Source organism: Rosa rugosa, chromosome 6, assembly GCF_958449725.1.
Source record: "Rosa rugosa chromosome 6, drRosRugo1.1, whole genome shotgun sequence".
In the NCBI taxonomy this organism is placed as follows: domain Eukaryota; kingdom Viridiplantae; phylum Streptophyta; class Magnoliopsida; order Rosales; family Rosaceae; genus Rosa; species Rosa rugosa.
This window is the reverse complement of record NC_084825.1, coordinates 20,546,697-20,573,559: the sequence shown is the minus strand read 5'-3', so window position 1 is coordinate 20,573,559 and position 26,863 is coordinate 20,546,697. Positions and strand designations below refer to the sequence as shown.

General features: G+C 41.6%; 50 non-coding genes across 50 annotated transcripts; all 50 read right to left on the bottom strand.

Moving 5' to 3' along the window:
- Positions 1–415: 415 nt before the first annotated feature.
- Positions 416–534, bottom strand: LOC133719297 (5S ribosomal RNA). The gene has a single exon (XR_009851021.1). It is a non-coding gene; the product is annotated as a 5S ribosomal RNA (ribosomal RNA).
- Positions 535–959: 425 nt separating this feature from the next.
- Positions 960–1,078, bottom strand: LOC133719296 (5S ribosomal RNA). Its single transcript, XR_009851020.1, has one exon. It is a non-coding gene; the product is annotated as a 5S ribosomal RNA (ribosomal RNA).
- Positions 1,079–1,494: 416 nt separating this feature from the next.
- Positions 1,495–1,613, bottom strand: LOC133719295 (5S ribosomal RNA). The gene has a single exon (XR_009851019.1). It is a non-coding gene; the product is annotated as a 5S ribosomal RNA (ribosomal RNA).
- Positions 1,614–2,030: 417 nt separating this feature from the next.
- LOC133719294 (5S ribosomal RNA) lies at positions 2,031–2,149 on the bottom strand. The gene has a single exon (XR_009851018.1). It is a non-coding gene; the product is annotated as a 5S ribosomal RNA (ribosomal RNA).
- A 415-nt stretch (positions 2,150–2,564) lies between these two features.
- Positions 2,565–2,683, bottom strand: LOC133719293 (5S ribosomal RNA). The gene has a single exon (XR_009851017.1). It is a non-coding gene; the product is annotated as a 5S ribosomal RNA (ribosomal RNA).
- Positions 2,684–3,100: 417 nt separating this feature from the next.
- LOC133719291 (5S ribosomal RNA) lies at positions 3,101–3,219 on the bottom strand. The gene has a single exon (XR_009851015.1). It is a non-coding gene; the product is annotated as a 5S ribosomal RNA (ribosomal RNA).
- A 417-nt stretch (positions 3,220–3,636) lies between these two features.
- Positions 3,637–3,755, bottom strand: LOC133719290 (5S ribosomal RNA). Its single transcript, XR_009851014.1, has one exon. It is a non-coding gene; the product is annotated as a 5S ribosomal RNA (ribosomal RNA).
- Positions 3,756–4,172: 417 nt separating this feature from the next.
- On the bottom strand, positions 4,173–4,291 carry LOC133719052 (5S ribosomal RNA). Its single transcript, XR_009850785.1, has one exon. It is a non-coding gene; the product is annotated as a 5S ribosomal RNA (ribosomal RNA).
- Positions 4,292–4,716: 425 nt separating this feature from the next.
- On the bottom strand, positions 4,717–4,835 carry LOC133719289 (5S ribosomal RNA). The gene has a single exon (XR_009851013.1). It is a non-coding gene; the product is annotated as a 5S ribosomal RNA (ribosomal RNA).
- Positions 4,836–5,251: 416 nt separating this feature from the next.
- Positions 5,252–5,370, bottom strand: LOC133719288 (5S ribosomal RNA). The gene has a single exon (XR_009851012.1). It is a non-coding gene; the product is annotated as a 5S ribosomal RNA (ribosomal RNA).
- Positions 5,371–5,786: 416 nt separating this feature from the next.
- LOC133719287 (5S ribosomal RNA) lies at positions 5,787–5,905 on the bottom strand. The gene has a single exon (XR_009851011.1). It is a non-coding gene; the product is annotated as a 5S ribosomal RNA (ribosomal RNA).
- A 415-nt stretch (positions 5,906–6,320) lies between these two features.
- LOC133719286 (5S ribosomal RNA) lies at positions 6,321–6,439 on the bottom strand. The gene has a single exon (XR_009851010.1). It is a non-coding gene; the product is annotated as a 5S ribosomal RNA (ribosomal RNA).
- A 416-nt stretch (positions 6,440–6,855) lies between these two features.
- Positions 6,856–6,974, bottom strand: LOC133719285 (5S ribosomal RNA). The gene has a single exon (XR_009851009.1). It is a non-coding gene; the product is annotated as a 5S ribosomal RNA (ribosomal RNA).
- Positions 6,975–7,391: 417 nt separating this feature from the next.
- On the bottom strand, positions 7,392–7,510 carry LOC133719585 (5S ribosomal RNA). The gene has a single exon (XR_009851306.1). It is a non-coding gene; the product is annotated as a 5S ribosomal RNA (ribosomal RNA).
- A 416-nt stretch (positions 7,511–7,926) lies between these two features.
- LOC133719284 (5S ribosomal RNA) lies at positions 7,927–8,045 on the bottom strand. The gene has a single exon (XR_009851008.1). It is a non-coding gene; the product is annotated as a 5S ribosomal RNA (ribosomal RNA).
- A 417-nt stretch (positions 8,046–8,462) lies between these two features.
- On the bottom strand, positions 8,463–8,581 carry LOC133719629 (5S ribosomal RNA). Its single transcript, XR_009851359.1, has one exon. It is a non-coding gene; the product is annotated as a 5S ribosomal RNA (ribosomal RNA).
- A 417-nt stretch (positions 8,582–8,998) lies between these two features.
- LOC133719283 (5S ribosomal RNA) lies at positions 8,999–9,117 on the bottom strand. Its single transcript, XR_009851007.1, has one exon. It is a non-coding gene; the product is annotated as a 5S ribosomal RNA (ribosomal RNA).
- Positions 9,118–9,534: 417 nt separating this feature from the next.
- On the bottom strand, positions 9,535–9,653 carry LOC133719282 (5S ribosomal RNA). Its single transcript, XR_009851006.1, has one exon. It is a non-coding gene; the product is annotated as a 5S ribosomal RNA (ribosomal RNA).
- Positions 9,654–10,070: 417 nt separating this feature from the next.
- On the bottom strand, positions 10,071–10,189 carry LOC133719280 (5S ribosomal RNA). Its single transcript, XR_009851004.1, has one exon. It is a non-coding gene; the product is annotated as a 5S ribosomal RNA (ribosomal RNA).
- A 417-nt stretch (positions 10,190–10,606) lies between these two features.
- LOC133719279 (5S ribosomal RNA) lies at positions 10,607–10,725 on the bottom strand. Its single transcript, XR_009851003.1, has one exon. It is a non-coding gene; the product is annotated as a 5S ribosomal RNA (ribosomal RNA).
- Positions 10,726–11,150: 425 nt separating this feature from the next.
- LOC133719278 (5S ribosomal RNA) lies at positions 11,151–11,269 on the bottom strand. Its single transcript, XR_009851002.1, has one exon. It is a non-coding gene; the product is annotated as a 5S ribosomal RNA (ribosomal RNA).
- Positions 11,270–11,684: 415 nt separating this feature from the next.
- Positions 11,685–11,803, bottom strand: LOC133719277 (5S ribosomal RNA). The gene has a single exon (XR_009851001.1). It is a non-coding gene; the product is annotated as a 5S ribosomal RNA (ribosomal RNA).
- A 417-nt stretch (positions 11,804–12,220) lies between these two features.
- On the bottom strand, positions 12,221–12,339 carry LOC133719276 (5S ribosomal RNA). The gene has a single exon (XR_009851000.1). It is a non-coding gene; the product is annotated as a 5S ribosomal RNA (ribosomal RNA).
- Positions 12,340–12,755: 416 nt separating this feature from the next.
- LOC133719275 (5S ribosomal RNA) lies at positions 12,756–12,874 on the bottom strand. Its single transcript, XR_009850999.1, has one exon. It is a non-coding gene; the product is annotated as a 5S ribosomal RNA (ribosomal RNA).
- A 417-nt stretch (positions 12,875–13,291) lies between these two features.
- Positions 13,292–13,410, bottom strand: LOC133719274 (5S ribosomal RNA). The gene has a single exon (XR_009850998.1). It is a non-coding gene; the product is annotated as a 5S ribosomal RNA (ribosomal RNA).
- A 418-nt stretch (positions 13,411–13,828) lies between these two features.
- LOC133719273 (5S ribosomal RNA) lies at positions 13,829–13,947 on the bottom strand. The gene has a single exon (XR_009850997.1). It is a non-coding gene; the product is annotated as a 5S ribosomal RNA (ribosomal RNA).
- Positions 13,948–14,364: 417 nt separating this feature from the next.
- Positions 14,365–14,483, bottom strand: LOC133719272 (5S ribosomal RNA). The gene has a single exon (XR_009850996.1). It is a non-coding gene; the product is annotated as a 5S ribosomal RNA (ribosomal RNA).
- Positions 14,484–14,900: 417 nt separating this feature from the next.
- Positions 14,901–15,019, bottom strand: LOC133719271 (5S ribosomal RNA). The gene has a single exon (XR_009850995.1). It is a non-coding gene; the product is annotated as a 5S ribosomal RNA (ribosomal RNA).
- Positions 15,020–15,437: 418 nt separating this feature from the next.
- LOC133719269 (5S ribosomal RNA) lies at positions 15,438–15,556 on the bottom strand. Its single transcript, XR_009850993.1, has one exon. It is a non-coding gene; the product is annotated as a 5S ribosomal RNA (ribosomal RNA).
- Positions 15,557–15,973: 417 nt separating this feature from the next.
- Positions 15,974–16,092, bottom strand: LOC133718978 (5S ribosomal RNA). The gene has a single exon (XR_009850715.1). It is a non-coding gene; the product is annotated as a 5S ribosomal RNA (ribosomal RNA).
- A 417-nt stretch (positions 16,093–16,509) lies between these two features.
- On the bottom strand, positions 16,510–16,628 carry LOC133719268 (5S ribosomal RNA). Its single transcript, XR_009850992.1, has one exon. It is a non-coding gene; the product is annotated as a 5S ribosomal RNA (ribosomal RNA).
- Positions 16,629–17,053: 425 nt separating this feature from the next.
- Positions 17,054–17,172, bottom strand: LOC133719267 (5S ribosomal RNA). The gene has a single exon (XR_009850991.1). It is a non-coding gene; the product is annotated as a 5S ribosomal RNA (ribosomal RNA).
- Positions 17,173–17,587: 415 nt separating this feature from the next.
- Positions 17,588–17,706, bottom strand: LOC133719266 (5S ribosomal RNA). The gene has a single exon (XR_009850990.1). It is a non-coding gene; the product is annotated as a 5S ribosomal RNA (ribosomal RNA).
- A 417-nt stretch (positions 17,707–18,123) lies between these two features.
- Positions 18,124–18,242, bottom strand: LOC133719265 (5S ribosomal RNA). The gene has a single exon (XR_009850989.1). It is a non-coding gene; the product is annotated as a 5S ribosomal RNA (ribosomal RNA).
- Positions 18,243–18,659: 417 nt separating this feature from the next.
- Positions 18,660–18,778, bottom strand: LOC133719264 (5S ribosomal RNA). The gene has a single exon (XR_009850988.1). It is a non-coding gene; the product is annotated as a 5S ribosomal RNA (ribosomal RNA).
- Positions 18,779–19,194: 416 nt separating this feature from the next.
- LOC133719263 (5S ribosomal RNA) lies at positions 19,195–19,313 on the bottom strand. Its single transcript, XR_009850987.1, has one exon. It is a non-coding gene; the product is annotated as a 5S ribosomal RNA (ribosomal RNA).
- Positions 19,314–19,730: 417 nt separating this feature from the next.
- On the bottom strand, positions 19,731–19,849 carry LOC133719262 (5S ribosomal RNA). The gene has a single exon (XR_009850986.1). It is a non-coding gene; the product is annotated as a 5S ribosomal RNA (ribosomal RNA).
- A 417-nt stretch (positions 19,850–20,266) lies between these two features.
- On the bottom strand, positions 20,267–20,385 carry LOC133719009 (5S ribosomal RNA). The gene has a single exon (XR_009850744.1). It is a non-coding gene; the product is annotated as a 5S ribosomal RNA (ribosomal RNA).
- Positions 20,386–20,802: 417 nt separating this feature from the next.
- Positions 20,803–20,921, bottom strand: LOC133719615 (5S ribosomal RNA). The gene has a single exon (XR_009851342.1). It is a non-coding gene; the product is annotated as a 5S ribosomal RNA (ribosomal RNA).
- A 417-nt stretch (positions 20,922–21,338) lies between these two features.
- On the bottom strand, positions 21,339–21,457 carry LOC133719008 (5S ribosomal RNA). The gene has a single exon (XR_009850743.1). It is a non-coding gene; the product is annotated as a 5S ribosomal RNA (ribosomal RNA).
- A 416-nt stretch (positions 21,458–21,873) lies between these two features.
- LOC133719261 (5S ribosomal RNA) lies at positions 21,874–21,992 on the bottom strand. Its single transcript, XR_009850985.1, has one exon. It is a non-coding gene; the product is annotated as a 5S ribosomal RNA (ribosomal RNA).
- Positions 21,993–22,409: 417 nt separating this feature from the next.
- Positions 22,410–22,528, bottom strand: LOC133719260 (5S ribosomal RNA). Its single transcript, XR_009850984.1, has one exon. It is a non-coding gene; the product is annotated as a 5S ribosomal RNA (ribosomal RNA).
- Positions 22,529–22,944: 416 nt separating this feature from the next.
- On the bottom strand, positions 22,945–23,063 carry LOC133719258 (5S ribosomal RNA). The gene has a single exon (XR_009850982.1). It is a non-coding gene; the product is annotated as a 5S ribosomal RNA (ribosomal RNA).
- Positions 23,064–23,479: 416 nt separating this feature from the next.
- On the bottom strand, positions 23,480–23,598 carry LOC133719257 (5S ribosomal RNA). The gene has a single exon (XR_009850981.1). It is a non-coding gene; the product is annotated as a 5S ribosomal RNA (ribosomal RNA).
- A 417-nt stretch (positions 23,599–24,015) lies between these two features.
- On the bottom strand, positions 24,016–24,134 carry LOC133719256 (5S ribosomal RNA). The gene has a single exon (XR_009850980.1). It is a non-coding gene; the product is annotated as a 5S ribosomal RNA (ribosomal RNA).
- A 417-nt stretch (positions 24,135–24,551) lies between these two features.
- Positions 24,552–24,670, bottom strand: LOC133719255 (5S ribosomal RNA). Its single transcript, XR_009850979.1, has one exon. It is a non-coding gene; the product is annotated as a 5S ribosomal RNA (ribosomal RNA).
- Positions 24,671–25,087: 417 nt separating this feature from the next.
- LOC133718927 (5S ribosomal RNA) lies at positions 25,088–25,206 on the bottom strand. Its single transcript, XR_009850668.1, has one exon. It is a non-coding gene; the product is annotated as a 5S ribosomal RNA (ribosomal RNA).
- A 416-nt stretch (positions 25,207–25,622) lies between these two features.
- Positions 25,623–25,741, bottom strand: LOC133719254 (5S ribosomal RNA). Its single transcript, XR_009850978.1, has one exon. It is a non-coding gene; the product is annotated as a 5S ribosomal RNA (ribosomal RNA).
- Positions 25,742–26,158: 417 nt separating this feature from the next.
- Positions 26,159–26,277, bottom strand: LOC133719253 (5S ribosomal RNA). The gene has a single exon (XR_009850977.1). It is a non-coding gene; the product is annotated as a 5S ribosomal RNA (ribosomal RNA).
- Positions 26,278–26,694: 417 nt separating this feature from the next.
- Positions 26,695–26,813, bottom strand: LOC133719252 (5S ribosomal RNA). Its single transcript, XR_009850976.1, has one exon. It is a non-coding gene; the product is annotated as a 5S ribosomal RNA (ribosomal RNA).
- Positions 26,814–26,863: the final 50 nt, after the last annotated feature.

The following is a 26,863-nucleotide window of genomic DNA, read 5'->3' as shown; positions in this document are numbered from 1 at the left end:
TTAGTGTATGCGGAATCAATCTATATAAACTCCCTTCGCTCAGCTCCCTAAAGTGCTTCCATACATTACCCCAAGCTTATGAAAGTTTTTAGTTGGCGTCTCAACCGCACCACCTCTCCGCCGGGATACACTTTTATTGCTGTTAGAAAATGAAAACAAATATAAAAATTTAAAACAAAATAAATGAATAAAAAATCTAGCAAAAACAACTCCTCGATCAAACAAAGCCCAAGAGCCCCAAGGCCCAAGGCCAATCTTTTGCGTCTTAACATATCTAATCTCCGCGGCCGGTGAGCTTTCCTTCAATCTCACAAGCCTTCGAAGAGTTGGATTGAATTAGTACATGGACAAAGTAGCCGAAATCAAAAAAGCAACTTAATGAACCGAAACAAAAAAAAAAAAAAACATAAAAAGAGGGGTGCAACACGAGGACTTCCCAGGAGGTCACCCATCCTAGTACTGCTCTCGCCCAAGCAAGCTTAACTTCGGAGTTCTGATGGGATCCGGTGCATTATTGCTGGTATGATCGCACCCGTTAGTGTATGCGGAATCAATCTATATAAACTCCCTTCGCTCAGCTCCCTAAAGTGCTTCCATACATTACCCCAAGCTTATGAAAGTTTTTAGTTGGCGTCTCAACCGCACCACCTCTCCGCCGGGATACACTTTTATTGCTGTTAGAAAATGAAAATAAATATAAAAATTTAAAACAAAATAAATGAATAAAAAATCTAGCAAAAACAACTCCTCGATCAAACAAAGCCCAAGAGCCCCAAGGCCCAAGGCCAATCTTTTGCGTCTTAACATATCTAATCTCCGCGGCCGGTGAGCTTTCCTTCAATCTCACAAGCCTTCGAAGAGTTGGATTGAATTAGTACATGGACAAAGTAGCCGAAATCAAAAAAGCAACTTAATGAACCGAAACAAAAAAAAAAAAAAAACATAAAAACATAAAAAGAGGGGTGCAACACGAGGACTTCCCAGGAGGTCACCCATCCTAGTACTGCTCTCGCCCAAGCAAGCTTAACTTCGGAGTTCTGATGGGATCCGGTGCATTATTGCTGGTATGATCGCACCCGTTAGTGTATGCGGAATCAATCTATATAAACTCCCTTCGCTCAGCTCCCTAAAGTGCTTCCATACATTACCCCAAGCTTATGAAAGTTTTTAGTTGGCGTCTCAACCGCACCACCTCTCCGCCGGGATACACTTTTATTGCTGTTAGAAAATGAAAACAAATATAAAAATTTAAAACAAAATAAATGAATAAAAAATCTAGCAAAAACAACTCCTCGATCAAACAAAGCCCAAGAGCCCCAAGGCCCAAGGCCAATCTTTTGCGTCTTAACATATCTAATCTCCGCGGCCGGTGAGCTTTCCTTCAATCTCACAAGCCTTCGAAGAGTTGGATTGAATTAGTACATGGACAAAGTAGCCGAAATCAAAAAAGCAACTTAATGAACCGAAACAAAAAAAAAAAAAAACATAAAAAGAGGGGTGCAACACGAGGACTTCCCAGGAGGTCACCCATCCTAGTACTGCTCTCGCCCAAGCAAGCTTAACTTCGGAGTTCTGATGGGATCCGGTGCATTATTGCTGGTATGATCGCACCCGTTAGTGTATGCGGAATCAATCTATATAAACTCCCTTCGCTCAGCTCCCTAAAGTGCTTCCATACATTACCCCAAGCTTATGAAAGTTTTTAGTTGGCGTCTCAACCGCACCACCTCTCCGCCGGGATACACTTTTATTGCTGTTAGAAAATGAAAATAAATATAAAAATTTAAAACAAAATAAATGAATAAAAAATCTAGCAAAAACAACTCCTCGATCAAACAAAGCCCAAGAGCCCCAAGGCCCAAGGCCAATCTTTTGCGTCTTAACATATCTAATCTCCGCGGCCGGTGAGCTTTCCTTCAATCTCACAAGCCTTCGAAGAGTTGGATTGAATTAGTACATGGACAAAGTAGCCGAAATCAAAAAAGCAACTTAATGAACCGAAACAAAAAAAAAAAAAAAACATAAAAAGAGGGGTGCAACACGAGGACTTCCCAGGAGGTCACCCATCCTAGTACTGCTCTCGCCCAAGCAAGCTTAACTTCGGAGTTCTGATGGGATCCGGTGCATTATTGCTGGTATGATCGCACCCGTTAGTGTATGCGGAATCAATCTATATAAACTCCCTTCGCTCAGCTCCCTAAAGTGCTTCCATACATTACCCCAAGCTTATGAAAGTTTTTAGTTGGCGTCTCAACCGCACCACCTCTCCGCCGGGATACACTTTTATTGCTGTTAGAAAATGAAAATAAATATAAAAATTTAAAACAAAATAAATGAATAAAAAATCTAGCAAAAACAACTCCTCGATCAAACAAAGCCCAAGAGCCCCAAGGCCCAAGGCCAATCTTTTGCGTCTTAACATATCTAATCTCCGCGGCCGGTGAGCTTTCCTTCAATCTCACAAGCCTTCGAAGAGTTGGATTGAATTAGTACATGGACAAAGTAGCCGAAATCAAAAAAGCAACTTAATGAACCGAAACAAAAAAAAAAAAAACATAAAAAGAGGGGTGCAACACGAGGACTTCCCAGGAGGTCACCCATCCTAGTACTGCTCTCGCCCAAGCAAGCTTAACTTCGGAGTTCTGATGGGATCCGGTGCATTATTGCTGGTATGATCGCACCCGTTAGTGTATGCGGAATCAATCTATATAAACTCCCTTCGCTCAGCTCCCTAAAGTGCTTCCATACATTACCCCAAGCTTATGAAAGTTTTTAGTTGGCGTCTCAACCGCACCACCTCTCCGCCGGGATACACTTTTATTGCTGTTAGAAAATGAAAATAAATATAAAAATTTAAAACAAAATAAATGAATAAAAAATCTAGCAAAAACAACTCCTCGATCAAACAAAGCCCAAGAGCCCCAAGGCCCAAGGCCAATCTTTTGCGTCTTAACATATCTAATCTCCGCGGCCGGTGAGCTTTCCTTCAATCTCACAAGCCTTCGAAGAGTTGGATTGAATTAGTACATGGACAAAGTAGCCGAAATCAAAAAAGCAACTTAATGAACCGAAACAAAAAAAAAAAAAAAACATAAAAAGAGGGGTGCAACACGAGGACTTCCCAGGAGGTCACCCATCCTAGTACTGCTCTCGCCCAAGCAAGCTTAACTTCGGAGTTCTGATGGGATCCGGTGCATTATTGCTGGTATGATCGCACCCGTTAGTGTATGCTGAATCAATCTATATAAACTCCCTTCGCTCAGCTCCCTAAAGTGCTTCCATACATTACCCCAAGCTTATGAAAGTTTTTAGTTGGCGTCTCAACCGCACCACCTCTCCGCCGGGATACACTTTTATTGCTGTTAGAAAATGAAAATAAATATAAAAATTTAAAACAAAATAAATGAATAAAAAATCTAGCAAAAACAACTCCTCGATCAAACAAAGCCCAAGAGCCCCAAGGCCCAAGGCCAATCTTTTGCGTCTTAACATATCTAATCTCCGCGGCCGGTGAGCTTTCCTTCAATCTCACAAGCCTTCGAAGAGTTGGATTGAATTAGTACATGGACAAAGTAGCCGAAATCAAAAAAGCAACTTAATGAACCGAAACAAAAAAAAAAAAAAAACATAAAAAGAGGGGTGCAACACGAGGACTTCCCAGGAGGTCACCCATCCTAGTACTGCTCTCGCCCAAGCAAGCTTAACTTCGGAGTTCTGATGGGATCCGGTGCATTATTGCTGGTATGATCGCACCCGTTAGTGTATGCGGAATCAATCTATATAAACTCCCTTCGCTCAGCTCCCTAAAGTGCTTCCATACATTACCCCAAGCTTATGAAAGTTTTTAGTTGGCGTCTCAACCGCACCACCTCTCCGCCGGGATACACTTTTATTGCTGTTAGAAAATGAAAATAAATATAAAAATTTAAAACAAAATAAATGAATAAAAAATCTAGCAAAAACAACTCCTCGATCAAACAAAGCCCAAGAGCCCCAAGGCCCAAGGCCAATCTTTTGCGTCTTAACATATCTAATCTCCGCGGCCGGTGAGCTTTCCTTCAATCTCACAAGCCTTCGAAGAGTTGGATTGAATTAGTACATGGACAAAGTAGCCGAAATCAAAAAAGCAACTTAATGAACCGAAACAAAAAAAAAAAAAAAACATAAAAAGAGGGGTGCAACACGAGGACTTCCCAGGAGGTCACCCATCCTAGTACTGCTCTCGCCCAAGCAAGCTTAACTTCGGAGTTCTGATGGGATCCGGTGCATTATTGCTATTATGATCGCACCCGTTAGTGTATGCGGAATCAATCTATATAAACTCCCTTCGCTCAGCTCCCTAAAGTGCTTCCATACATTACCCCAAGCTTATGAAAGTTTTTAGTTGGCGTCTCAACCGCACCACCTCTCCGCCGGGATACACTTTTATTGCTGTTAGAAAATGAAAATAAATATAAAAATTTAAAACAAAATAAATGAATAAAAAATCTAGCAAAAACAACTCCTCGATCAAACAAAGCCCAAGAGCCCCAAGGCCCAAGGCCAATCTTTTGCGTCTTAACATATCTAATCTCCGCGGCCGGTGAGCTTTCCTTCAATCTCACAAGCCTTCGAAGAGTTGGATTGAATTAGTACATGGACAAAGTAGCCGAAATCAAAAAAGCAACTTAATGAACCGAAACAAAAAAAAAAAAAAAACATAAAAACATAAAAAGAGGGGTGCAACACGAGGACTTCCCAGGAGGTCACCCATCCTAGTACTGCTCTCGCCCAAGCAAGCTTAACTTCGGAGTTCTGATGGGATCCGGTGCATTATTGCTGGTATGATCGCACCCGTTAGTGTATGCGGAATCAATCTATATAAACTCCCTTCGCTCAGCTCCCTAAAGTGCTTCCATACATTACCCCAAGCTTATGAAAGTTTTTAGTTGGCGTCTCAACCGCACCACCTCTTCGCCGGGATACACTTTTATTGCTGTTAGAAAATGAAAACAAATATAAAAATTTAAAACAAAATAAATGAATAAAAAATCTAGCAAAAACAACTCCTCGATCAAACAAAGCCCAAGAGCCCCAAGGCCCAAGGCCAATCTTTTGCGTCTTAACATATCTAATCTCCGCGGCCGGTGAGCTTTCCTTCAATCTCACAAGCCTTCGAAGAGTTGGATTGAATTAGTACATGGACAAAGTAGCCGAAATCAAAAAAGCAACTTAATGAACCGAAACAAAAAAAAAAAAAAACATAAAAAGAGGGGTGCAACACGAGGACTTCCCAGGAGGTCACCCATCCTAGTACTGCTCTCGCCCAAGCAAGCTTAACTTCGGAGTTCTGATGGGATCCGGTGCATTATTGCTGGTATGATCGCACCCGTTAGTGTATGCGGAATCAATCTATATAAACTCCCTTCGCTCAGCTCCCTAAAGTGCTTCCATACATTACCCCAAGCTTATGAAAGTTTTTAGTTGGCGTCTCAACCGCACCACCTCTCCGCCGGGATACACTTTTATTGCTGTTAGAAAATGAAAATAAATATAAAAATTTAAAACAAAATAAATGAATAAAAAATCTAGCAAAAACAACTCCTCGATCAAACAAAGCCCAAGAGCCCCAAGGCCCAAGGCCAATCTTTTGCGTCTTAACATATCTAATCTCCGCGGCCGGTGAGCTTTCCTTCAATCTCACAAGCCTTCGAAGAGTTGGATTGAATTAGTACATGGACAAAGTAGCCGAAATCAAAAAAGCAACTTAATGAACCGAAACAAAAAAAAAAAAAAACATAAAAAGAGGGGTGCAACACGAGGACTTCCCAGGAGGTCACCCATCCTAGTACTGCTCTCGCCCAAGCAAGCTTAACTTCGGAGTTCTGATGGGATCCGGTGCATTATTGCTGGTATGATCGCACCCGTTAGTGTATGCGGAATCAATCTATATAAACTCCCTTCGCTCAGCTCCCTAAAGTGCTTCCATACATTACCCCAAGCTTATGAAAGTTTTTAGTTGGCGTCTCAACCGCACCACCTCTCCGCCGGGATACACTTTTATTGCTGTTAGAAAATGAAAATAAATATAAAAATTTAAAACAAAATAAATGAATAAAAAATCTAGCAAAAACAACTCCTCGATCAAACAAAGCCCAAGAGCCCCAAGGCCCAAGGCCAATCTTTTGCGTCTTAACATATCTAATCTCCGCGGCCGGTGAGCTTTCCTTCAATCTCACAAGCCTTCGAAGAGTTGGATTGAATTAGTACATGGACAAAGTAGCCGAAATCAAAAAAGCAACTTAATGAACCGAAACAAAAAAAAAAAAAACATAAAAAGAGGGGTGCAACACGAGGACTTCCCAGGAGGTCACCCATCCTAGTACTGCTCTCGCCCAAGCAAGCTTAACTTCGGAGTTCTGATGGGATCCGGTGCATTATTGCTGGTATGATCGCACCCGTTAGTGTATGCGGAATCAATCTATATAAACTCCCTTCGCTCAGCTCCCTAAAGTGCTTCCATACATTACCCCAAGCTTATGAAAGTTTTTAGTTGGCGTCTCAACCGCACCACCTCTCCGCCGGGATACACTTTTATTGCTGTTAGAAAATGAAAATAAATATAAAAATTTAAAACAAAATAAATGAATAAAAAATCTAGCAAAAACAACTCCTCGATCAAACAAAGCCCAAGAGCCCCAAGGCCCAAGGCCAATCTTTTGCGTCTTAACATATCTAATCTCCGCGGCCGGTGAGCTTTCCTTCAATCTCACAAGCCTTCGAAGAGTTGGATTGAATTAGTACATGGACAAAGTAGCCGAAATCAAAAAAGCAACTTAATGAACCGAAACAAAAAAAAAAAAAAACATAAAAAGAGGGGTGCAACACGAGGACTTCCCAGGAGGTCACCCATCCTAGTACTGCTCTCGCCCAAGCAAGCTTAACTTCGGAGTTCTGATGGGATCCGGTGCATTATTGCTGGTATGATCGCACCCGTTAGTGTATGCTGAATCAATCTATATAAACTCCCTTCGCTCAGCTCCCTAAAGTGCTTCCATACATTACCCCAAGCTTATGAAAGTTTTTAGTTGGCGTCTCAACCGCACCACCTCTCCGCCGGGATACACTTTTATTGCTGTTAGAAAATGAAAATAAATATAAAAATTTAAAACAAAATAAATGAATAAAAAATCTAGCAAAAACAACTCCTCGATCAAACAAAGCCCAAGAGCCCCAAGGCCCAAGGCCAATCTTTTGCGTCTTAACATATCTAATCTCCGCGGCCGGTGAGCTTTCCTTCAATCTCACAAGCCTTCGAAGAGTTGGATTGAATTAGTACATGGACAAAGTAGCCGAAATCAAAAAAGCAACTTAATGAACCGAAACAAAAAAAAAAAAAAAACATAAAAAGAGGGGTGCAACACGAGGGCTTCCCAGGAGGTCACCCATCCTAGTACTGCTCTCGCCCAAGCAAGCTTAACTTCGGAGTTCTGATGGGATCCGGTGCATTATTGCTGGTATGATCGCACCCGTTAGTGTATGCTGAATCAATCTATATAAACTCCCTTCGCTCAGCTCCCTAAAGTGCTTCCATACATTACCCCAAGCTTATGAAAGTTTTTAGTTGGCGTCTCAACCGCACCACCTCTCCGCCGGGATACACTTTTATTGCTGTTAGAAAATGAAAATAAATATAAAAATTTAAAACAAAATAAATGAATAAAAAATCTAGCAAAAACAACTCCTCGATCAAACAAAGCCCAAGAGCCCCAAGGCCCAAGGCCAATCTTTTGCGTCTTAACATATCTAATCTCCGCGGCCGGTGAGCTTTCCTTCAATCTCACAAGCCTTCGAAGAGTTGGATTGAATTAGTACATGGACAAAGTAGCCGAAATCAAAAAAGCAACTTAATGAACCGAAACAAAAAAAAAAAAAAACATAAAAAGAGGGGTGCAACACGAGGACTTCCCAGGAGGTCACCCATCCTAGTACTGCTCTCGCCCAAGCAAGCTTAACTTCGGAGTTCTGATGGGATCCGGTGCATTATTGCTGGTATGATCGCACCCGTTAGTGTATGCGGAATCAATCTATATAAACTCCCTTCGCTCAGCTCCCTAAAGTGCTTCCATACATTACCCCAAGCTTATGAAAGTTTTTAGTTGGCGTCTCAACCGCACCACCTCTCCGCCGGGATACACTTTTATTGCTGTTAGAAAATGAAAATAAATATAAAAATTTAAAACAAAATAAATGAATAAAAAATCTAGCAAAAACAACTCCTCGATCAAACAAAGCCCAAGAGCCCCAAGGCCCAAGGCCAATCTTTTGCGTCTTAACATATCTAATCTCCGCGGCCGGTGAGCTTTCCTTCAATCTCACAAGCCTTCGAAGAGTTGGATTGAATTAGTACATGGACAAAGTAGCCGAAATCAAAAAAGCAACTTAATGAACCGAAACAAAAAAAAAAAAAAAACATAAAAAGAGAGGTGCAACACGAGGACTTCCCAGGAGGTCACCCATCCTAGTACTGCTCTCGCCCAAGCAAGCTTAACTTCGGAGTTCTGATGGGATCCGGTGCATTATTGCTGGTATGATCGCACCCGTTAGTGTATGCGGAATCAATCTATATAAACTCCCTTCGCTCAGCTCCCTAAAGTGCTTCCATACATTACCCCAAGCTTATGAAAGTTTTTAGTTGGCGTCTCAACCGCACCACCTCTCCGCCGGGATACACTTTTATTGCTGTTAGAAAATGAAAATAAATATAAAAATTTAAAACAAAATAAATGAATAAAAAATCTAGCAAAAACAACTCCTCGATCAAACAAAGCCCAAGAGCCCCAAGGCCCAAGGCCAATCTTTTGCGTCTTAACATATCTAATCTCCGCGGCCGGTGAGCTTTCCTTCAATCTCACAAGCCTTCGAAGAGTTGGATTGAATTAGTACATGGACAAAGTAGCCGAAATCAAAAAAGCAACTTAATGAACCGAAACAAAAAAAAAAAAAAAACATAAAAAGAGGGGTGCAACACGAGGACTTCCCAGGAGGTCACCCATCCTAGTACTGCTCTCGCCCAAGCAAGCTTAACTTCGGAGTTCTGATGGGATCCGGTGCATTATTGCTGGTATGATCGCACCCGTTAGTGTATGCGGAATCAATCTATATAAACTCCCTTCGCTCAGCTCCCTAAAGTGCTTCCATACATTACCCCAAGCTTATGAAAGTTTTTAGTTGGCGTCTCAACCGCACCACCTCTCCGCCGGGATACACTTTTATTGCTGTTAGAAAATGAAAATAAATATAAAAATTTAAAACAAAATAAATGAATAAAAAATCTAGCAAAAACAACTCCTCGATCAAACAAAGCCCAAGAGCCCCAAGGCCCAAGGCCAATCTTTTGCGTCTTAACATATCTAATCTCCGCGGCCGGTGAGCTTTCCTTCAATCTCACAAGCCTTCGAAGAGTTGGATTGAATTAGTACATGGACAAAGTAGCCGAAATCAAAAAAGCAACTTAATGAACCGAAACAAAAAAAAAAAAAAAACATAAAAAGAGGGGTGCAACACGAGGACTTCCCAGGAGGTCACCCATCCTAGTACTGCTCTCGCCCAAGCAAGCTTAACTTCGGAGTTCTGATGGGATCCGGTGCATTATTGCTGGTATGATCGCACCCGTTAGTGTATGCGGAATCAATCTATATAAACTCCCTTCGCTCAGCTCCCTAAAGTGCTTCCATACATTACCCCAAGCTTATGAAAGTTTTTAGTTGGCGTCTCAACCGCACCACCTCTCCGCCGGGATACACTTTTATTGCTGTTAGAAAATGAAAATAAATATAAAAATTTAAAACAAAATAAATGAATAAAAAATCTAGCAAAAACAACTCCTCGATCAAACAAAGCCCAAGAGCCCCAAGGCCCAAGGCCAATCTTTTGCGTCTTAACATATCTAATCTCCGCGGCCGGTGAGCTTTCCTTCAATCTCACAAGCCTTCGAAGAGTTGGATTGAATTAGTACATGGACAAAGTAGCCGAAATCAAAAAAGCAACTTAATGAACCGAAACAAAAAAAAAAAAAAAACATAAAAAGAGGGGTGCAACACGAGGACTTCCCAGGAGGTCACCCATCCTAGTACTGCTCTCGCCCAAGCAAGCTTAACTTCGGAGTTCTGATGGGATCCGGTGCATTATTGCTGGTATGATCGCACCCGTTAGTGTATGCTGAATCAATCTATATAAACTCCCTTCGCTCAGCTCCCTAAAGTGCTTCCATACATTACCCCAAGCTTATGAAAGTTTTTAGTTGGCGTCTCAACCGCACCACCTCTCCGCCGGGATACACTTTTATTGCTGTTAGAAAATGAAAATAAATATAAAAATTTAAAACAAAATAAATGAATAAAAAATCTAGCAAAAACAACTCCTCGATCAAACAAAGCCCAAGAGCCCCAAGGCCCAAGGCCAATCTTTTGCGTCTTAACATATCTAATCTCCGCGGCCGGTGAGCTTTCCTTCAATCTCACAAGCCTTCGAAGAGTTGGATTGAATTAGTACATGGACAAAGTAGTCGAAATCAAAAAAGCAACTTAATGAACCGAAACAAAAAAAAAAAAAAAACATAAAAAGAGGGGTGCAACACGAGGACTTCCCAGGAGGTCACCCATCCTAGTACTGCTCTCGCCCAAGCAAGCTTAACTTCGGAGTTCTGATGGGATCCGGTGCATTATTGCTGGTATGATCGCACCCGTTAGTGTATGCTGAATCAATCTATATAAACTCCCTTCGCTCAGCTCCCTAAAGTGCTTCCATACATTACCCCAAGCTTATGAAAGTTTTTAGTTGGCGTCTCAACCGCACCACCTCTCCGCCGGGATACACTTTTATTGCTGTTAGAAAATGAAAATAAATATAAAAATTTAAAACAAAATAAATGAATAAAAAATCTAGCAAAAACAACTCCTCGATCAAACAAAGCCCAAGAGCCCCAAGGCCCAAGGCCAATCTTTTGCGTCTTAACATATCTAATCTCCGCGGCCGGTGAGCTTTCCTTCAATCTCACAAGCCTTCGAAGAGTTGGATTGAATTAGTACATGGACAAAGTAGCCGAAATCAAAAAAGCAACTTAATGAACCGAAACAAAAAAAAAAAAAAAACATAAAAACATAAAAAGAGGGGTGCAACACGAGGACTTCCCAGGAGGTCACCCATCCTAGTACTGCTCTCGCCCAAGCAAGCTTAACTTCGGAGTTCTGATGGGATCCGGTGCATTATTGCTGGTATGATCGCACCCGTTAGTGTATGCGGAATCAATCTATATAAACTCCCTTCGCTCAGCTCCCTAAAGTGCTTCCATACATTACCCCAAGCTTATGAAAGTTTTTAGTTGGCGTTTCAACCGCACCACCTCTCCGCCGGGATACACTTTTATTGCTGTTAGAAAATGAAAACAAATATAAAAATTTAAAACAAAATAAATGAATAAAAAATCTAGCAAAAACAACTCCTCGATCAAACAAAGCCCAAGAGCCCCAAGGCCCAAGGCCAATCTTTTGCGTCTTAACATATCTAATCTCCGCGGCCGGTGAGCTTTCCTTCAATCTCACAAGCCTTCGAAGAGTTGGATTGAATTAGTACATGGACAAAGTAGCCGAAATCAAAAAAGCAACTTAATGAACCGAAACAAAAAAAAAAAAAACATAAAAAGAGGGGTGCAACACGAGGACTTCCCAGGAGGTCACCCATCCTAGTACTGCTCTCGCCCAAGCAAGCTTAACTTCGGAGTTCTGATGGGATCCGGTGCATTATTGCTGGTATGATCGCACCCGTTAGTGTATGCGGAATCAATCTATATAAACTCCCTTCGCTCAGCTCCCTAAAGTGCTTCCATACATTACCCCAAGCTTATGAAAGTTTTTAGTTGGCGTCTCAACCGCACCACCTCTCCGCCGGGATACACTTTTATTGCTGTTAGAAAATGAAAATAAATATAAAAATTTAAAACAAAATAAATGAATAAAAAATCTAGCAAAAACAACTCCTCGATCAAACAAAGCCCAAGAGCCCCAAGGCCCAAGGCCAATCTTTTGCGTCTTAACATATCTAATCTCCGCGGCCGGTGAGCTTTCCTTCAATCTCACAAGCCTTCGAAGAGTTGGATTGAATTAGTACATGGACAAAGTAGCCGAAATCAAAAAAGCAACTTAATGAACCGAAACAAAAAAAAAAAAAAAACATAAAAAGAGGGGTGCAACACGAGGACTTCCCAGGAGGTCACCCATCCTAGTACTGCTCTCGCCCAAGCAAGCTTAACTTCGGAGTTCTGATGGGATCCGGTGCATTATTGCTGGTATGATCGCACCCGTTAGTGTATGCGGAATCAATCTATATAAACTCCCTTCGCTCAGCTCCCTAAAGTGCTTCCATACATTACCCCAAGCTTATGAAAGTTTTTAGTTGGCGTCTCAACCGCACCACCTCTCCGCCGGGATACACTTTTATTGCTGTTAGAAAATGAAAATAAATATAAAAATTTAAAACAAAATAAATGAATAAAAAATCTAGCAAAAACAACTCCTCGATCAAACAAAGCCCAAGAGCCCCAAGGCCCAAGGCCAATCTTTTGCGTCTTAACATATCTAATCTCCGCGGCCGGTGAGCTTTCCTTCAATCTCACAAGCCTTCGAAGAGTTGGATTGAATTAGTACATGGACAAAGTAGCCGAAATCAAAAAAGCAACTTAATGAACCGAAACAAAAAAAAAAAAAAACATAAAAAGAGGGGTGCAACACGAGGACTTCCCAGGAGGTCACCCATCCTAGTACTGCTCTCGCCCAAGCAAGCTTAACTTCGGAGTTCTGATGGGATCCGGTGCATTATTGCTGGTATGATCGCACCCGTTAGTGTATGCGGAATCAATCTATATAAACTCCCTTCGCTCAGCTCCCTAAAGTGCTTCCATACATTACCCCAAGCTTATGAAAGTTTTTAGTTGGCGTCTCAACCGCACCACCTCTCCGCCGGGATACACTTTTATTGCTGTTAGAAAATGAAAATAAATATAAAAATTTAAAACAAAATAAATGAATAAAAAATCTAGCAAAAACAACTCCTCGATCAAACAAAGCCCAAGAGCCCCAAGGCCCAAGGCCAATCTTTTGCGTCTTAACATATCTAATCTCCGCGGCCGGTGAGCTTTCCTTCAATCTCACAAGCCTTCGAAGAGTTGGATTGAATTAGTACATGGACAAAGTAGTCGAAATCAAAAAAGCAACTTAATGAACCGAAACAAAAAAAAAAAAAAAACATAAAAAGAGGGGTGCAACACGAGGACTTCCCAGGAGGTCACCCATCCTAGTACTGCTCTCGCCCAAGCAAGCTTAACTTCGGAGTTCTGATGGGATCCGGTGCATTATTGCTGGTATGATCGCACCCGTTAGTGTATGCTGAATCAATCTATATAAACTCCCTTCGCTCAGCTCCCTAAAGTGCTTCCATACATTACCCCAAGCTTATGAAAGTTTTTAGTTGGCGTCTCAACCGCACCACCTCTCCGCCGGGATACACTTTTATTGCTGTTAGAAAATGAAAATAAATATAAAAATTTAAAACAAAATAAATGAATAAAAAATCTAGCAAAAACAACTCCTCGATCAAACAAAGCCCAAGAGCCCCAAGGCCCAAGGCCAATCTTTTGCGTCTTAACATATCTAATCTCCGCGGCCGGTGAGCTTTCCTTCAATCTCACAAGCCTTCGAAGAGTTGGATTGAATTAGTACATGGACAAAGTAGCCGAAATCAAAAAAGCAACTTAATGAACCGAAACAAAAAAAAAAAAAAAAACATAAAAAGAGGGGTGCAACACGAGGACTTCCCAGGAGGTCACCCATCCTAGTACTGCTCTCGCCCAAGCAAGCTTAACTTCGGAGTTCTGATGGGATCCGGTGCATTATTGCTGGTATGATCGCACCCGTTAGTGTATGCTGAATCAATCTATATAAACTCCCTTCGCTCAGCTCCCTAAAGTGCTTCCATACATTACCCCAAGCTTATGAAAGTTGTTAGTTGGCGTCTCAACCGCACCACCTCTCCCCCGGGATACACTTTTATTGCTGTTAGAAAATGAAAACAAATATAAAAATTTAAAACAAAATAAATGAATAAAAAATCTAGCAAAAACAACTCCTCGATCAAACAAAGCCCAAGAGCCCCAAGGCCCAAGGCCAATCTTTTGCGTCTTAACATATCTAATCTCCGCGGCCGGTGAGCTTTCCTTCAATCTCACAAGCCTTCGAAGAGTTGGATTGAATTAGTACATGGACAAAGTAGCCGAAATCAAAAAAGCAACTTAATGAACCGAAACAAAAAAAAAAAAAAAACATAAAAAGAGGGGTGCAACACGAGGACTTCCCAGGAGGTCACCCATCCTAGTACTGCTCTCGCCCAAGCAAGCTTAACTTCGGAGTTCTGATGGGATCCGGTGCATTATTGCTGGTATGATCGCACCCGTTAGTGTATGCGGAATCAATCTATATAAACTCCCTTCGCTCAGCTCCCTAAAGTGCTTCCATACATTACCCCAAGCTTATGAAAGTTTTTAGTTGGCGTCTCAACCGCACCACCTCTCCGCCGGGATACACTTTTATTGCTGTTAGAAAATGAAAATAAATATAAAAATTTAAAACAAAATAAATGAATAAAAAATCTAGCAAAAACAACTCCTCGATCAAACAAAGCCCAAGAGCCCCAAGGCCCAAGGCCAATCTTTTGCGTCTTAACATATCTAATCTCCGCGGCCGGTGAGCTTTCCTTCAATCTCACAAGCCTTCGAAGAGTTGGATTGAATTAGTACATGGACAAAGTAGTCGAAATCAAAAAAGCAACTTAATGAACCGAAACAAAAAAAAAAAAAAAACATAAAAAGAGGGGTGCAACACGAGGACTTCCCAGGAGGTCACCCATCCTAGTACTGCTCTCGCCCAAGCAAGCTTAACTTCGGAGTTCTGATGGGATCCGGTGCATTATTGCTGGTATGATCGCACCCGTTAGTGTATGCTGAATCAATCTATATAAACTCCCTTCGCTCAGCTCCCTAAAGTGCTTCCATACATTACCCCAAGCTTATGAAAGTTTTTAGTTGGCGTCTCAACCGCACCACCTCTCCGCCGGGATACACTTTTATTGCTGTTAGAAAATGAAAATAAATATAAAAATTTAAAACAAAATAAATGAATAAAAAATCTAGCAAAAACAACTCCTCGATCAAACAAAGCCCAAGAGCCCCAAGGCCCAAGGCCAATCTTTTGCGTCTTAACATATCTAATCTCCGCGGCCGGTGAGCTTTCCTTCAATCTCACAAGCCTTCGAAGAGTTGGATTGAATTAGTACATGGACAAAGTAGCCGAAATCAAAAAAGCAACTTAATGAACCGAAACAAAAAAAAAAAAAAAAACATAAAAAGAGGGGTGCAACACGAGGACTTCCCAGGAGGTCACCCATCCTAGTACTGCTCTCGCCCAAGCAAGCTTAACTTCGGAGTTCTGATGGGATCCGGTGCATTATTGCTGGTATGATCGCACCCGTTAGTGTATGCTGAATCAATCTATATAAACTCCCTTCGCTCAGCTCCCTAAAGTGCTTCCATACATTACCCCAAGCTTATGAAAGTTGTTAGTTGGCGTCTCAACCGCACCACCTCTCCGCCGGGATACACTTTTATTGCTGTTAGAAAATGAAAACAAATATAAAAATTTAAAACAAAATAAATGAATAAAAAATCTAGCAAAAACAACTCCTCGATCAAACAAAGCCCAAGAGCCCCAAGGCCCAAGGCCAATCTTTTGCGTCTTAACATATCTAATCTCCGCGGCCGGTGAGCTTTCCTTCAATCTCACAAGCCTTCGAAGAGTTGGATTGAATTAGTACATGGACAAAGTAGCCGAAATCAAAAAAGCAACTTAATGAACCGAAACAAAAAAAAAAAAAAAACATAAAAAGAGGGGTGCAACACGAGGACTTCCCAGGAGGTCACCCATCCTAGTACTGCTCTCGCCTAAGCAAGCTTAACTTCGGAGTTCTGATGGGATCCGGTGCATTATTGCTGGTATGATCGCACCCGTTAGTGTATGCTGAATCAATCTATATAAACTCCCTTCGCTCAGCTCCCTAAAGTGCTTCCATACATTACCCCAAGCTTATGAAAGTTTTTAGTTGGCGTCTCAACCGCACCACCTCTCCGCCGGGATACACTTTTATTGCTGTTAGAAAATGAAAATAAATATAAAAATTTAAAACAAAATAAATGAATAAAAAATCTAGCAAAAACAACTCCTCGATCAAACAAAGCCCAAGAGCCCCAAGGCCCAAGGCCAATCTTTTGCGTCTTAACATATCTAATCTCCGCGGCCGGTGAGCTTTCCTTCAATCTCACAAGCCTTCGAAGAGTTGGATTGAATTAGTACATGGACAAAGTAGCCGAAATCAAAAAAGCAACTTAATGAACCGAAACAAAAAAAAAAAAAAAACATAAAAAGAGGGGTGCAACACGAGGACTTCCCAGGAGGTCACCCATCCTAGTACTGCTCTCGCCCAAGCAAGCTTAACTTCGGAGTTCTGATGGGATCCGGTGCATTATTGCTGGTATGATCGCACCCGTTAGTGTATGCGGAATCAATCTATATAAACTCCCTTCGCTCAGCTCCCTAAAGTGCTTTCATACATTACCCCAAGCTTATGAAAGTTTTTAGTTGGCGTCTCAACCGCACCACCTCTCCGCCGGGATACACTTTTATTGCTGTTAGAAAATGAAAATAAATATAAAAATTTAAAACAAAATAAATGAATAAAAAATCTAGCAAAAACAACTCCTCGATCAAACAAAGCCCAAGAGCCCCAAGGCCCAAGGCCAATCTTTTGCGTCTTAACATATCTAATCTCCGCGGCCGGTGAGCTTTCCTTCAATCTCACAAGCCTTCGAAGAGTTGGATTGAATTAGTACATGGACAAAGTAGCCGAAATCAAAAAAGCAACTTAATGAACCGAAACAAAAAAAAAAAAAAAACATAAAAACATAAAAAGAGGGGTGCAACACGAGGACTTCCCAGGAGGTCACCCATCCTAGTACTGCTCTCGCCCAAGCAAGCTTAACTTCGGAGTTCTGATGGGATCCGGTGCATTATTGCTGGTATGATCGCACCCGTTAGTGTATGCGGAATCAATCTATATAAACTCCCTTCGCTCAGCTCCCTAAAGTGCTTCCATACATTACCCCAAGCTTATGAAAGTTTTTAGTTGGCGTCTCAACCGCACCACCTCTCCGCCGGGATACACTTTTATTGCTGTTAGAAAATGAAAATAAATATAAAAATTTAAAACAAAATAAATGAATAAAAAATCTAGCAAAAACAACTCCTCGATCAAACAAAGCCCAAGAGCCCCAAGGCCCAAGGCCAATCTTTTGCGTCTTAACATATCTAATCTCCGCGGCCGGTGAGCTTTCCTTCAATCTCACAAGCCTTCGAAGAGTTGGATTGAATTAGTACATGGACAAAGTAGCCGAAATCAAAAAAGCAACTTAATGAACCGAAACAAAAAAAAAAAAAACATAAAAAGAGGGGTGCAACACGAGGACTTCCCAGGAGGTCACCCATCCTAGTACTGCTCTCGCCCAAGCAAGCTTAACTTCGGAGTTCTGATGGGATCCGGTGCATTATTGCTGGTATGATCGCACCCGTTAGTGTATGCGGAATCAATCTATATAAACTCCCTTCGCTCAGCTCCCTAAAGTGCTTCCATACATTACCCCAAGCTTATGAAAGTTTTTAGTTGGCGTCTCAACCGCACCACCTCTCCGCCGGGATACACTTTTATTGCTGTTAGAAAATGAAAATAAATATAAAAATTTAAAACAAAATAAATGAATAAAAAATCTAGCAAAAACAACTCCTCGATCAAACAAAGCCCAAGAGCCCCAAGGCCCAAGGCCAATCTTTTGCGTCTTAACATATCTAATCTCCGCGGCCGGTGAGCTTTCCTTCAATCTCACAAGCCTTCGAAGAGTTGGATTGAATTAGTACATGGACAAAGTAGCCGAAATCAAAAAAGCAACTTAATGAACCGAAACAAAAAAAAAAAAAAAACATAAAAAGAGGGGTGCAACACGAGGACTTCCCAGGAGGTCACCCATCCTAGTACTGCTCTCGCCCAAGCAAGCTTAACTTCGGAGTTCTGATGGGATCCGGTGCATTATTGCTGGTATGATCGCACCCGTTAGTGTATGCGGAATCAATCTATATAAACTCCCTTCGCTCAGCTCCCTAAAGTGCTTCCATACATTACCCCAAGCTTATGAAAGTTTTTAGTTGGCGTCTCAACCGCACCACCTCTCCGCCGGGATACACTTTTATTGCTGTTAGAAAATGAAAATAAATATAAAAATTTAAAACAAAATAAATGAATAAAAAATCTAGCAAAAACAACTCCTCGATCAAACAAAGCCCAAGAGCCCCAAGGCCCAAGGCCAATCTTTTGCGTCTTAACATATCTAATCTCCGCGGCCGGTGAGCTTTCCTTCAATCTCACAAGCCTTCGAAGAGTTGGATTGAATTAGTACATGGACAAAGTAGCCGAAATCAAAAAAGCAACTTAATGAACCGAAACAAAAAAAAAAAAAAAACATAAAAAGAGGGGTGCAACACGAGGACTTCCCAGGAGGTCACCCATCCTAGTACTGCTCTCGCCCAAGCAAGCTTAACTTCGGAGTTCTGATGGGATCCGGTGCATTATTGCTGGTATGATCGCACCCGTTAGTGTATGCGGAATCAATCTATATAAACTCCCTTCGCTCAGCTCCCTAAAGTGCTTCCATACATTACCCCAAGCTTATGAAAGTTTTTAGTTGGCGTCTCAACCGCACCACCTCTCCGCCGGGATACACTTTTATTGCTGTTAGAAAATGAAAATAAATATAAAAATTTAAAACAAAATAAATGAATAAAAAATCTAGCAAAAACAACTCCTCGATCAAACAAAGCCCAAGAGCCCCAAGGCCCAAGGCCAATCTTTTGCGTCTTAACATATCTAATCTCCGCGGCCGGTGAGCTTTCCTTCAATCTCACAAGCCTTCGAAGAGTTGGATTGAATTAGTACATGGACAAAGTAGCCGAAATCAAAAAAGCAACTTAATGAACCGAAACAAAAAAAAAAAAAAACATAAAAAGAGGGGTGCAACACGAGGACTTCCCAGGAGGTCACCCATCCTAGTACTGCTCTCGCCCAAGCAAGCTTAACTTCGGAGTTCTGATGGGATCCGGTGCATTATTGCTGGTATGATCGCACCCGTTAGTGTATGCGGAATCAATCTATATAAACTCCCTTCGCTCAGCTCCCTAAAGTGCTTCCATACATTACCCCAAGCTTATGAAAGTTTTTAGTTGGCGTCTCAACCGCACCACCTCTCCGCCGGGATACACTTTTATTGCTGTTAGAAAATGAAAATAAATATAAAAATTTAAAACAAAATAAATGAATAAAAAATCTAGCAAAAACAACTCCTCGATCGAACAAAGCCCAAGAGCCCCAAGGCCCAAGGCCAATCTTTTGCGTCTTAACATATCTAATCTCCGCGGCCGGTGAGCTTTCCTTCAATCTCACAAGCCTTCGAAGAGTTGGATTGAATTAGTACATGGACAAAGTAGCCGAAATCAAAAAAGCAACTTAATGAACCGAAACAAAAAAAAAAAAAAAACATAAAAAGAGGGGTGCAACACGAGGACTTCCCAGGAGGTCACCCATCCTAGTACTGCTCTCGCCCAAGCAAGCTTAACTTCGGAGTTCTGATGGGATCCGGTGCATTATTGCTGGTATGATCGCACCCGTTAGTGTATGCGGAATCAATCTATATAAACTCCCTTCGCTCAGCTCCCTAAAGTGCTTCCATACATTACCCCAAGCTTATGAAAGTTTTTAGTTGGCGTCTCAACCGCACCACCTCTCCGCCGGGATACACTTTTATTGCTGTTAGAAAATGAAAATAAATATAAAAATTTAAAACAAAATAAATGAATAAAAAATCTAGCAAAAACAACTCCTCGATCGAACAAAGCCCAAGAGCCCCAAGGCCCAAGGCCAATCTTTTGCGTCTTAACATATCTAATCTCCGCGGCCGGTGAGCTTTCCTTCAATCTCACAAGCCTTCGAAGAGTTGGATTGAATTAGTACATGGACAAAGTAGCCGAAATCAAAAAAGCAACTTAATGAACCGAAACAAAAAAAAAAAAAAAACATAAAAAGAGGGGTGCAACACGAGGACATCCCAGGAGGTCACCCATCCTAGTACTGCTCTCGCCCAAGCAAGCTTAACTTCGGAGTTCTGATGGGATCCGGTGCATTATTGCTGGTATGATCGCACCCGTTAGTGTATGCGGAATCAATCTATATAAACTCCCTTCGCTCAGCTCCCTAAAGTGCTTCCATACATTACCCCAAGCTTATGAAAGTTTTTAGTTGGCGTCTCAACCGCACCACCTCTCCGCCGGGATACACTTTTATTGCTGTTAGAAAATGAAAATAAATATAAAAATTTAAAACAAAATAAATGAATAAAAAATCTAGCAAAAACAACTCCTCGATCAAACAAAGCCCAAGAGCCCCAAGGCCCAAGGCCAATCTTTTGCGTCTTAACATATCTAATCTCCGCGGCCGGTGAGCTTTCCTTCAATCTCACAAGCCTTCGAAGAGTTGGATTGAATTAGTACATGGACAAAGTAGCCGAAATCAAAAAAGCAACTTAATGAACCGAAACAAAAAAAAAAAAAAAACATAAAAAGAGGGGTGCAACACGAGGACTTCCCAGGAGGTCACCCATCCTAGTACTGCTCTCGCCCATGCAAGCTTAACTTCGGAGTTCTGATGGGATCCGGTGCATTATTGCTGGTATGATCGCACCCGTTAGTGTATGCGGAATCAATCTATATAAACTCCCTTCGCTCAGCTCCCTAAAGTGCTTCCATACATTACCCCAAGCTTATGAAAGTTTTTAGTTGGCGTCTCAACCGCACCACCTCTCCGCCGGGATACACTTTTATTGCTGTTAGAAAATGAAAATAAATATAAAAATTTAAAACAAAATAAATGAATAAAAAATCTAGCAAAAACAACTCCTCGATCAAACAAAGCCCAAGAGCCCCAAGGCCCAAGGCCAATCTTTTGCGTCTTAACATATCTAATCTCCGCGGCCGGTGAGCTTTCCTTCAATCTCACAAGCCTTCGAAGAGTTGGATTGAATTAGTACATGGACAAAGTAGCCGAAATCAAAAAAGCAACTTAATGAACCGAAACAAAAAAAAAAAAAAAACATAAAAAGAGGGGTGCAACACGAGGACATCCCAGGAGGTCACCCATCCTAGTACTGCTCTCGCCCAAGCAAGCTTAACTTCGGAGTTCTGATGGGATCCGGTGCATTATTGCTGGTATGATCGCACCCGTTAGTGTATGCGGAATCAATCTATATAAACTCCCTTCGCTCAGCTCCCTAAAGTGCTTCCATACATTACCCCAAGCTTATGAAAGTTTTTAGTTGGCGTCTCAACCGCACCACCTCTCCGCCGGGATACACTTTTATTGCTGTTAGAAAATGAAAATAAATATAAAAATTTAAAACAAAATAAATGAATAAAAAATCTAGCAAAAACAACTCCTCGATCAAACAAAGCCCAAGAGCCCCAAGGCCCAAGGCCAATCTTTTGCGTCTTAACATATCTAATCTCCGCGGCCGGTGAGCTTTCCTTCAATCTCACAAGCCTTCGAAGAGTTGGATTGAATTAGTACATGGACAAAGTAGCCGAAATCAAAAAAGCAACTTAATGAACCGAAACAAAAAAAAAAAAAAACATAAAAAGAGGGGTGCAACACGAGGACTTCCCAGGAGGTCACCCATCCTAGTACTGCTCTCGCCCAAGCAAGCTTAACTTCGGAGTTCTGATGGGATCCGGTGCATTATTGCTGGTATGATCGCACCCGTTAGTGTATGCGGAATCAATCTATATAAACTCCCTTCGCTCAGCTCCCTAAAGTGCTTCCATACATTACCCCAAGCTTATGAAAGTTTTTAGTTGGCGTCTCAACCGCACCACCTCTCCGCCGGGATACACTTTTATTGCTGTTAGAAAATGAAAATAAATATAAAAATTTAAAACAAAATAAATGAATAAAAAATCTAGCAAAAACAACTCCTCGATCAAACAAAGCCCAAGAGCCCCAAGGCCCAAGGCCAATCTTTTGCGTCTTAACATATCTAATCTCCGCGGCCGGTGAGCTTTCCTTCAATCTCACAAGCCTTCGAAGAGTTGGATTGAATTAGTACATGGACAAAGTAGCCGAAATCAAAAAAGCAACTTAATGAACCGAAACAAAAAAAAAAAAAAAACATAAAAAGAGGGGTGCAACACGAGGACTTCCCAGGAGGTCACCCATCCTAGTACTGCTCTCGCCCAAGCAAGCTTAACTTCGGAGTTCTGATGGGATCCGGTGCATTATTGCTGGTATGATCGCACCCGTTAGTGTATGCGGAATCAATCTATATAAACTCCCTTCGCTCAGCTCCCTAAAGTGCTTCCATACATTACCCCAAGCTTATGAAAGTTTTTAGTTGGCGTCTCAACCGCACCACCTCTCCGCCGGGATACACTTTTATTGCTGTTAGAAAATGAAAATAAATATAAAAATTTAAAACAAAATAAATGAATAAAAAATCTAGCAAAAACAACTCCTCGATCAAACAAAGCCCAAGAGCCCCAAGGCCCAAGGCCAATCTTTTGCGTTTTAACATATCTAATCTCCGCGGCCGGTGAGCTTTCCTTCAATCTCACAAGCCTTCGAAGAGTTGGATTGAATTAGTACATGGACAAAGTAGCCGAAATCAAAAAAGCAACTTAATGAACCGAAACAAAAAAAAAAAAAAACATAAAAAGAGGGGTGCAACACGAGGACTTCCCAGGAGGTCACCCATCCTAGTACTGCTCTCGCCCAAGCAAGCTTAACTTCGGAGTTCTGATGGGATCCGGTGCATTATTGCTGGTATGATCGCACCCGTTAGTGTATGCGGAATCAATCTATATAAACTCCCTTCGCTCAGCTCCCTAAAGTGCTTCCATACATTACCCCAAGCTTATGAAAGTTTTTAGTTGGCGTCTCAACCGCACCACCTCTCCGCCGGGATACACTTTTATTGCTGTTAGAAAATGAAAATAAATATAAAAATTTAAAACAAAATAAATGAATAAAAAATCTAGCAAAAACAACTCCTCGATCAAACAAAGCCCAAGAGCCCCAAGGCCCAAGGCCAATCTTTTGCGTCTTAACATATCTAATCTCCGCGGCCGGTGAGCTTTCCTTCAATCTCACAAGCCTTCGAAGAGTTGGATTGAATTAGTACATGGACAAAGTAGCCGAAATCAAAAAAGCAACTTAATGAACCGAAACAAAAAAAAAAAAAAACATAAAAAGAGGGGTGCAACACGAGGACTTCCCAGGAGGTCACCCATCCTAGTACTGCTCTCGCCCAAGCAAGCTTAACTTCGGAGTTCTGATGGGATCCGGTGCATTATTGCTGGTATGATCGCACCCGTTAGTGTATGCGGAATCAATCTATATAAACTCCCTTCGCTCAGCTCCCTAAAGTGCTTCCATACATTACCCCAAGCTTATGAAAGTTTTTAGTTGGCGTCTCAACCGCACCACCTCTCCGCCGGGATACACTTTTATTGCTGTTAGAAAATGAAAATAAATATAAAAATTTAAAACAAAATAAATGAATAAAAAATCTAGCAAAAACAACTCCTCGATCAAACAAAGCCCAAGAGCCCCAAGGCCCAAGGCCAATCTTTTGCGTCTTAACATATCTAATCTCCGCGGCCGGTGAGCTTTCCTTCAATCTCACAAGCCTTCGAAGAGTTGGATTGAATTAGTACATGGACAAAGTAGCCGAAATCAAAAAAGCAACTTAATGAACCGAAAAAAAAAAAAAAAAAAAACATAAAAAGAGGGGTGCAACACGAGGACTTCCCAGGAGGTCACCCATCCTAGTACTGCTCTCGCCCAAGCAAGCTTAACTTCGGAGTTCTGATGGGATCCGGTGCATTATTGCTGGTATGATCGCACCCGTTAGTGTATGCGGAATCAATCTATATAAACTCCCTTCGCTCAGCTCCCTAAAGTGCTTCCATACATTACCCCAAGCTTATGAAAGTTTTTAGTTGGCGTCTCAACCGCACCACCTCTCCGCCGGGATACACTTTTATTGCTGTTAGAAAATGAAAATAAATATAAAAATTTAAAACAAAATAAATGAATAAAAAATCTAGCAAAAACAACTCCTCGATCGAACAAAGCCCAAGAGCCCCAAGGCCCAAGGCCAATCTTTTGCGTCTTAACATATCTAATCTCCGCGGCCGGTGAGCTTTCCTTCAATCTCACAAGCCTTCGAAGAGTTGGATTGAATTAGTACATGGACAAAGTAGCCGAAATCAAAAAAGCAACTTAATGAACCGAAACAAAAAAAAAAAAAAAACATAAAAAGAGGGGTGCAACACGAGGACTTCCCAGGAGGTCACCCATCCTAGTACTGCTCTCGCCCAAGCAAGCTTAACTTCGGAGTTCTGATGGGATCCGGTGCATTATTGCTGGTATGATCGCACCCGTTAGTGTATGCGGAATCAATCTATATAAACTCCCTTCGCTCAGCTCCCTAAAGTGCTTCCATACATTACCCCAAGCTTATGAAAGTTTTTAGTTGGCGTCTCAACCGCACCACCTCTCCGCCGGGATACACTTTTATTGCTGTTAGAAAATGAAAATAAATATAAAAATTTAAAACAAAATAAATGAATAAAAAATCTAGCAAAAACAACTCCTCGATCGAACAAAGCCCAAGAGCCCCAAGGCCCAAGGCCAATCTTTTGCGTCTTAACATATCTAATCTCCGCGGCCGGTGAGCTTTCCTTCAATCTCACAAGCCTTCGAAGAGTTGGATTGAATTAGTACATGGACAAAGTAGCCGAAATCAAAAAAGCAACTTAATGAACCGAAACAAAAAAAAAAAAAAAACATAAAAAGAGGGGTGCAACACGAGGACTTCCCAGGAGGTCACCCATCCTAGTACTGCTCTCGCCCAAGCAAGCTTAACTTCGGAGTTCTGATGGGATCCGGTGCATTATTGCTGGTATGATCGCACTCGTTAGTGTATGCGGAATCAATCTATATAAACTCCCTTCGCTCAGCTCCCTAAAGTGCTTCCATACATTACCCCAAGCTTATGAAAGTTTTTAGTTGGCGTCTCAACCGCACCACCTCTCCGCCGGGATACACTTTTATTGCTGTTAGAAAATGAAAATAAATATAAAAATTTAAAACAAAATAAATGAATAAAAAATCTAGCAAAAACAACTCCTCGATCAAACAAAGCCCAAGAGCCCCAAGGCCCAAGGCCAATCTTTTGCGTCTTAACATATCTAATCTCCGCGGCCGGTGAGCTTTCCTTCAATCTCACAAGCCTTCGAAGAGTTGGATTGAATTAGTACATGGACAAAGTAGCCGAAATCAAAAAAGCAACTTAATGAACCGAAACAAAAAAAAAAAAAAACATAAAAAGAGGGGTGCAACACGAGGACTTCCCAGGAGGTCACCCATCCTAGTACTGCTCTCGCCCAAGCAAGCTTAACTTCGGAGTTCTGATGGGATCCGGTGCATTATTGCTGGTATGATCGCACCCGTTAGTGTATGCGGAATCAATCTATATAAACTCCCTTCGCTCAGCTCCCTAAAGTGCTTCCATACATTACCCCAAGCTTATGAAAGTTTTTAGTTGGCGTCTCAACCGCACCACCTCTCCGCCGGGATACACTTTTATTGCTGTTAGAAAATGAAAATAAATATAAAAATTTAAAACAAAATAAATGAATAAAAAATCTAGCAAAAACAACTCCTCGATCAAACAAAGCCCAAGAGCCCCAAGGCCCAAGGCCAATCTTTTGCGTCTTAACATATCTAATCTCCGCGGCCGGTGAGCTTTCCTTCAATCTCACAAGCCTTCGAAGAGTTGGATTGAATTAGTACATGGACAAAGTAGCCGAAATCAAAAAAGCAACTTAATGAACCGAAACAAAAAAAAAAAAAAAACATAAAAAGAGGGGTGCAACACGAGGACTTCCCAGGAGGTCACCCATCCTAGTACTGCTCTCGCCCAAGCAAGCTTAACTTCGGAGTTCTGATGGGATCCGGTGCATTATTGCTGGTATGATCGCACCCGTTAGTGTATGCGGAATCAATCTATATAAACTCCCTTCGCTCAGCTCCCTAAAGTGCTTCCATACATTACCCCAAGCTTATGAAAGTTTTTAGTTGGCGTCTCAACCGCACCACCTCTCCGCCGGGATACACTTTTATTGCTGTTAGAAAATGAAAATAAATATAAAAATTTAAAACAAAATAAATGAATAAAAAATCTAGCAAAAACAACTCCTCGATCAAACAAAGCCCAAGAGCCCCAAGGCCCAAGGCCAATCTTTTGCGTCTTAACATATCTAATCTCCGCGGCCGGTGAGCTTTCCTTCAATCTCACAAGCCTTCGAAGAGTTGGATTGAATTAGTACATGGACAAAGTAGCCGAAATCAAAAAAGCAACTTAATGAACCGAAACAAAAAAAAAAAAAAAACATAAAAAGAGGGGTGCAACACGAGGACTTCCCAGGAGGTCACCCATCCTAGTACTGCTCTCGCCCAAGCAAGCTTAACTTCGGAGTTCTGATGGGATCCGGTGCATTATTGCTGGTATGATCGCACCCGTTAGTGTATGCGGAATCAATCTATATAAACTCCCTTCGCTCAGCTCCCT